This window comes from Ambystoma mexicanum, chromosome 2p (assembly GCF_040938575.1).
Source record: "Ambystoma mexicanum isolate Mex_15411 chromosome 2p, UKY_AmexF1_1, whole genome shotgun sequence".
Taxonomy (NCBI): domain Eukaryota; kingdom Metazoa; phylum Chordata; class Amphibia; order Caudata; family Ambystomatidae; genus Ambystoma; species Ambystoma mexicanum.
In genome coordinates this window covers 1,511,595,984-1,511,603,602 of record NC_090923.1, presented here as the reverse complement: position 1 = coordinate 1,511,603,602, position 7,619 = coordinate 1,511,595,984, and positions in this window count along the sequence as shown.

The following is a 7,619-nucleotide window of genomic DNA, read 5'->3' as shown; positions in this document are numbered from 1 at the left end:
GGATATCACACCTCATGCTAAAGGAAGGGTCTCAGGTTTGGAAGGGGAAGGATTTGGATATCACATCTCATGTTATAGGACGGGTCTCAGGTTTGGTATTAGAAGCATTGTGATATCACATCTCATGCTATAGGAAGGGTCTCAGGATTGGAATGGGAAGAAGTTGGATATCACATCTCATGCTATAGGAAGGGTCTCAGGTTTGGTATAAGCATTGAGATATCACATCTCATGCTATAGGAAGGGTCTCAGGGTTGGAATGGGAAGGAGTTGTATATGACATCTCATGCCATAAGAAGGGTCTCAGGTTTGGTATAAGCATTGAGTTATCACATCTCATGCTATAGGAAGGGTTTCAGGTTTGGTAGAAGCATTGAGATATCACATCTCATGCTATAGGAAGAGTCTCAGGTTTGGGAAGGGAAGGATTTGGATTTCACATCTCATGTTATAGGATGGTTCTCATGTTTGGTTTTTGAAGCATTGAGATATCACAGCTCATGCTATCGGAAGGGTCTCAGGTTTGGAATGGGAAGGAGTTGGATATCACATCTCATGTTATAGGAAGGGTCTCAGGTTTGGAATGGGAAGGAGTTGGATATGACATCTCTTGTTATAGGGAGGGTCTCAGGATTTGAATGGTAAGGAGTTGGATATCACATCTCATGCTATAGGAAGGGTCTCAGGTTGGAATGGGAAGGAGTTGGATATCACATCTCATGTTATATACAGGAAGGGTCTCAGGATTGGAATGGGAAGGATTTGGATATCACATCTCTTGCTATAGGAAGGGTCTCAGGTTTTTTATTAGAAACATTGAGATATCAAATCTCATGCTATAGGAAGGGTTTTAGGATTGGAATGGGAAGTATTTGGATATCACATCTCATGCTAAAGGAAGGGTCTCAGGTTTGGAAGGGGAAGGATTTGGATATCACATCTCATCCAATAGGAAGGGTCTCAGGTTTGGAATGGGAAGGAATTGGATATCACATCTCATGTTATAGGAAGGGTCTCAGGTTTTTTATTAGAAACATTGAGATATCACATCTCATGTTATAGGACGGTTCCCAGGTTTGGTATTAGAAGCATTGAGATATCACATCTCATGGTATAGGAAGGGTCTCAGGGTTGGAATGGGAAGGAGTTGGATATCACATCTCATCCAATAGGAAGGGTCTCAGGTTTGGAATGGGAAGGAATTGGATATCACATCTCATGTTATAGGAAGGATCTCAGGTTTGGTATTAGAAGCATTGAGATATCACATCTCATGCTATAGGAAGGGTCTCAGGATTGGAATGTGAAGGATTTGGATATCACATCTCATGCTAAAGGAAGGGTCTCAGGTTTGGTAGAAGCATTGAGAAATCACATCTCATGCTATAGGAAGGGTCTCAGGATTTGAATGGCAAGGAGTTGGATATCACATCTCATGCCATAGGAAGGGTCTCAGGTTTGGTATAAGCATTGAGATATCACATCTCTACTATCGGAAGGTTCTCAGGATTGGATTGGGAAGGAGTTGGATATCCCTTCTCATGCTATAGGAAGTGTCTCAAGTTGGAATGGGAAGGAGTTGAATATCACATCTCATGTTATAGGAAGGGTCTCAGGATTGGAATGGGAAGGATTTGGATATCACATCTCTTGCTATAGGAAGGGTCTCAGGATTGGAATGGGAAGGATATGGATATCACATCTCATGTCATAGGAAGGATCTCAGGTTTGGTATTAGAAGCATTGATATATCACATCTCATGCTATAGGAATGGTCTCAGGATTGGAATGGGTAGGAGGTGGATATTACATTCTTGCTATAGGAAGGGTCTCATGTTTGGAATGGGAAGGAGTTGGATATCACATATGCTATAGGAAGTGTCTCAGGTTTGGAACGGGAAGGAGTTGGATATCACATCTCATGTTATAGGAAGGGTCTCAGGTTTGGTATAAGCATTGAGATATCACATCTCTGCTATCAGGAGTGGCTCAGGATTGGAATGGAAAGGAGTTGGATATCCCATCTCATGTTAAAGGACGGGTCTCTGGTTTGGTATTAGAATCATTGAGATATCACATCGCATGCTGTAGGAAGGGTCTAAGGATTGGAATGGGATGGACTTGGATATCACATCTCATGCTATAGGTAGGCTCTCAGGTTTGGTATAAGCATTGAGATATCACATCTCATGCTATAGGAAGGGTCTCAGGATTGGAATGGGAAGGATTTGGATATCACATCTCATGCTATAGGAAGGGTCTCAGGTTTGGTATAAGCATGGAGATATCACTTCTCATGCTATAGGAAGGGTCTCAGGATTGGAATGGGAAGGTGTTGGATATCACATCTCATGCTATAGGAAGGGTCTCAGATTTGGTATAAGCATTGAGATATCACATCTCATGCTATAGGAAGGGTCTCAGGATTGGAATGGGAAGGAGTTGTATATGACATGTCAGGCCTTAGGAAGGGTCTCAGGTTTGGTATAAGCATTGAGATATCACATCTCTGCTATCGGAAGGGTCTCAGGATTGGAATGGGAAGGAGTTGGATATCCCATCTCATGTTATAGGGAGGGTCTCAAGTTTGATATTAGAAGCATTGAGATAACAAATCTCATGATATCGGAAGGGTCTCAGGATTGGAATGGGAAGGAGTTGGATATCACATCTCATGATAAAGGAAGGGTCTAAGGTTTGGAAGGGGAAGGATTTGGATATCACATCTCATGTTATAGGACGGGTCTCAGGTTTGGTATTAGAAGCATTGAGATATCAAGTCTCATGGTATAAGAAGGGTCTCAGAATTGGAATGGGAAGGAGTTGGATATCACATCTCAAGTTATAGGAAGCGTCTCAGGATTGGAATGGGAAGGAGTTTGATATCACATCTCATGCCATAGTATGGGTCTCAGGTTTGGTAGAAGCATTGGGATATCACATCTCATGCTATCGGAAGGGTATCAGTATTGGATTTGGAAGGAGTTGGATATCCCATCTCATGCTATAGGAAGGGTCTCAGGTTAGAATGGGAAGGAGTTGGATATCACATTTCATGTTATAGGAAGGGTCTCAGGATTGGAATGGGAAGGACTTGGATATCATATCTCATGCTATAGGAAGGCTCTCAGGTTTGGAAGGGGAAGGAGTTGGATATCACATTTCATGTTAGAGGAAGGATCTCAGGTTTGGTATTAGGGGCCTTGAGATATCACATCTCATGCTATAGGAAGGGTCTCAGGATTGAATGGGAAGGAGTTGGATATCACATCTCAAGCTATAGGAAGAGTCTCAGGTTTGGTATAAGCATTGAGATATCACATCTCATGCTATAGGAAGGGTCTCAGGATTGGAATGGGAAGAAGTTGGATATCACATCTCATGCTATAGGAAGGGTCTCAGGTTTGGTATAAGCATTGAGATATCACATCTCATGCTATAGGAAGGGTCTCAGGGTTGGAATGGGAAGGAGTTGTATATGACATCTCATGCCATAGGAAGGGTCTCAGGTTTGGTATAAGCATTGAGATATCACATCACATGCTATAGGAAGGGTCTCAGGATTGGAATGGGAAGGACTTGGATATCACATCTCATGCTATAGGCAGGGTCTCAGGTTTGGAAAGGGATGGAGATGGATATCACATTTCATGTTAGAGGTAGGATCTCAGGTTTGGTATTAGAGGCATTGCGATATCACATCTCATGCTATCAGAAGGGTCTCAGGATTGGAATGGGAAGGAGTTGGATATCACATTTCATGCTAAAGGGAGGGTCTCAGGTTTGGAAGGGGAAGGATTTGGAAATCACATCTCATATTATAGGAAGGATCTCAGGTTTGGTATTAGAAGCATTGAGATATCACATCTCATGCTATCGGAAGGATCTCAGGTTTGGTATAAGAGGCATTGAGATATCACATCTCATGCTATAGGAAGGGTCTCAGGATTGGAATGGGAAGGAGTTGGATATCACATCTCATGTTATAGGAAGGATCTCAGGTTTGGTATTAGAAGCATTGAGACATCACATCTCATGCTATAGGAAGGGTCTCAGGATTGGAATGGGAAGGAGTTGGATATCACATCTCATGCTATAGGAAGGGTCTCAGGTTTGGTATAAGCATTGAGATATCACATCTCATGCTATAGGAAGGGTCTCAGGATTGGAATGGGAAGGAGTTGGATATCACATCTCATGCTATAGGAAGGGTCTCAGGTTTGGTATAAGCATTGAGATATCACATCTTATGCTATAGGAAGGGTCTCAGGTTTGGTATAAGCATTGAGATATCACATCTCATGCTATAGGAAGGGTCTCAGGATTGGAATGGGAAGAAGTTGGATATCACATCTCATGCTATAGGAAGGGTCTCAGGTTTGGTATAAGCATTGAGATATCACATCTCATGCTATAGGAAGGGTCTCAGGGTTGGAATGGGAAGGAGTTGTATATGACATCTCATGCCATAGGAAGGGTCTCAGGTTTGGTATAAGCATTGAGATATCACATCACATGCTATAAGAAGGGTCTCAGGATTGGAATGGGAAGGACTTGGATATCACATCTCATGCTATAGGCAGGGTCTCGGTTTGGAAAGGGAAGGAGATGGATATCACATTTCATGTTAGAGGTAGGATCTCAGGTTTGGTATTAGAGGCATTGAGATATCACATCTCATGCTATCAGAAGGGTCTCAGGATTGGAATGGGAAGGAGTTGGATATCACATCTCATGCTATAGGAAGGGTCTCAGGTTTGGTATAAGCATTGAGATATCACATCTCATGCTATAGGAAGGGTCTCAGGGTTGGAATGGGAAGGAGTTGTATATGACATCTCATGCCATAGGAAGGGTCTCAGGTTTGGTATAAGCATTGAGTTATCACATCTCATGCTATAGGAAGGGTTTCAGGTTTGGTAGAAGCATTGAGATATCACATCTCATGCTATAGGAAGAGTCTCAGGTTTGGGAAGGGAAGGATTTGGATTTCACATCTCATGTTATAGGATGGTTCTCATGTTTGGTTTTTGAAGCATTGAGATATCACAGCTCATGCTATCGGAAGGGTCTCAGGTTTGGAATGGGAAGGAGTTGGATATCACATCTCATGTTATAGGAAGGGTCTCAGGTTTGGAATGGGAAGGAGTTGGATATGACATCTCTTGTTATAGGGAGGGTCTCAGGATTTGAATGGTAAGGAGTTGGATATCACATCTCATGCTATAGGAAGGGTCTCAGGTTGGAATGGGAAGGAGTTGGATATCACATCTCATGTTATATACAGGAAGGGTCTCAGGATTGGAATGGGAAGGATTTGGATATCACATCTCTTGCTATAGGAAGGGTCTCAGGTTTTTTATTAGAAACATTGAGATATCAAATCTCATGCTATAGGAAGGGTTTTAGGATTGGAATGGGAAGTATTTGGATATCACATCTCATGCTAAAGGAAGGGTCTCAGGTTTGGAAGGGGAAGGATTTGGATATCACATCTCATCCAATAGGAAGGGTCTCAGGTTTGGAATGGGAAGGAATTGGATATCACATCTCATGTTATAGGAAGGGTCTCAGGTTTTTTATTAGAAACATTGAGATATCACATCTCATGTTATAGGACGGTTCCCAGGTTTGGTATTAGAAGCATTGAGATATCACATCTCATGGTATAGGAAGGGTCTCAGGGTTGGAATGGGAAGGAGTTGGATATCACATCTCATCCAATAGGAAGGGTCTCAGGTTTGGAATGGGAAGGAATTGGATATCACATCTCATGTTATAGGAAGGATCTCAGGTTTGGTATTAGAAGCATTGAGATATCACATCTCATGCTATAGGAAGGGTCTCAGGATTGGAATGTGAAGGATTTGGATATCACATCTCATGCTAAAGGAAGGGTCTCAGGTTTGGTAGAAGCATTGAGAAATCACATCTCATGCTATAGGAAGGGTCTCAGGATTTGAATGGCAAGGAGTTGGATATCACATCTCATGCCATAGGAAGGGTCTCAGGTTTGGTATAAGCATTGAGATATCACATCTCTGCTATCGGAAGGTTCTCAGGATTGGATTGGGAAGGAGTTGGATATCCCTTCTCATGCTATAGGAAGTGTCTCAGGTTGGAATGGGAAGGAGTTGAATATCACATCTCATGTTATAGGAAGGGTCTCAGGATTGGAATGGGAAGGATTTGGATATCACATCTCTTGCTATAGGAAGGGTCTCAGGATTGGAATGGGAAGGATTTGAATATCACATCTCATGTCATAGGAAGGATCTCAGGATTGGTATTAGAAGCATTGATATATCACATCTCATGCTATAGGAATGGTCTCAGGATTGGAATGGGTAGGAGTTGGATATTACATTCTTGCTATAGGAAGGGTCTCATGTTTGGAATGGGAAGGAGTTGGATATCACATATGCTATCTGAAGTGTCTCAGGTTTGGAACGGGAAGGAGTTGGATATCACATCCCATGTTATAGGAAGGGTCTCAGGTTTGGTATAAGCATTGAGATATCACATCTCTGCTATCAGGAGTGGCTCAGGATTGGAATGGGAAGGAGTTGGATATCCCATCTCATGTTAAAGGACGGGTCTCTGGTTTGGTATTAGAATCATTGAGATATCACATCGCATGCTGTAGGAAGGGTCTAAGGATTGGAATGGGATGGACTTGGATATCACATCTCATGCTATAGGTAGGCTCTCAGGTTTGGTATAAGCATTGAGATATCACATCTCATGCTATAGGAAGGGTCTCAGGGTTGGAATGGGAAGGAGTTGTATATGACATCTCATGCCATAGGAAGGGTCTCAGGTTTGGTATAAGCATTGAGATATCACATCACATGCTATAGGAAGGGTCTCAGGATTGGAATGGGAATGACTTGGATATCACATCTCATGCTATAGGCAGGGTCTCAGGTTTGGAAAGGGATGGAGATGGATATCACATTTCATGTTAGAGGTAGGATCTCAGGTTTGGTATTAGAGGCATTGCGATATCACATCTCATGCTATCAGAAGGGTCTCAGGATTGGAATGGGAAGGAGTTGGATATCACATTTCATGCTAAAGGGAGGGTCTCAGGTTTGGAAGGGGAAGGATTTGGAAATCACATCTCATATTATAGGAAGGATCTCAGGTTTGGTATTAGAAGCATTGAGATATCACATCTCATGCTATCGGAAGGATCTCAGGTTTGGTATAAGAGGCATTGAGATATCACATCTCATGCTATAGGAAGGGTCTCAGGATTGGAATGGGAAGGAGTTGGATATCACATCTCATGTTATAGGAAGGATCTCAGGTTTGGTATTAGAAGCATTGAGACATCACATCTCATGCTATAGGAAGGGTCTCAGGGTTGGAATGGGAAGGAGTTGTATATGACATCTCATGCCATAGGAAGGGTCTCAGGTTTGGTATAAGCATTGAGATATCACATCACATGCTATAGGAAGGGTCTCAGGATTGGAATGGGAAGGACTTGGATATCACATCTCATGCTATAGGCAGGGTCTCAGGTTTGGAAAGGGATGGAGATGGATATCACATTTCATGTTAGAGGTAGGATCTCAGGTTTGGTATTAGAGGCATTGCGATATCACATCTCA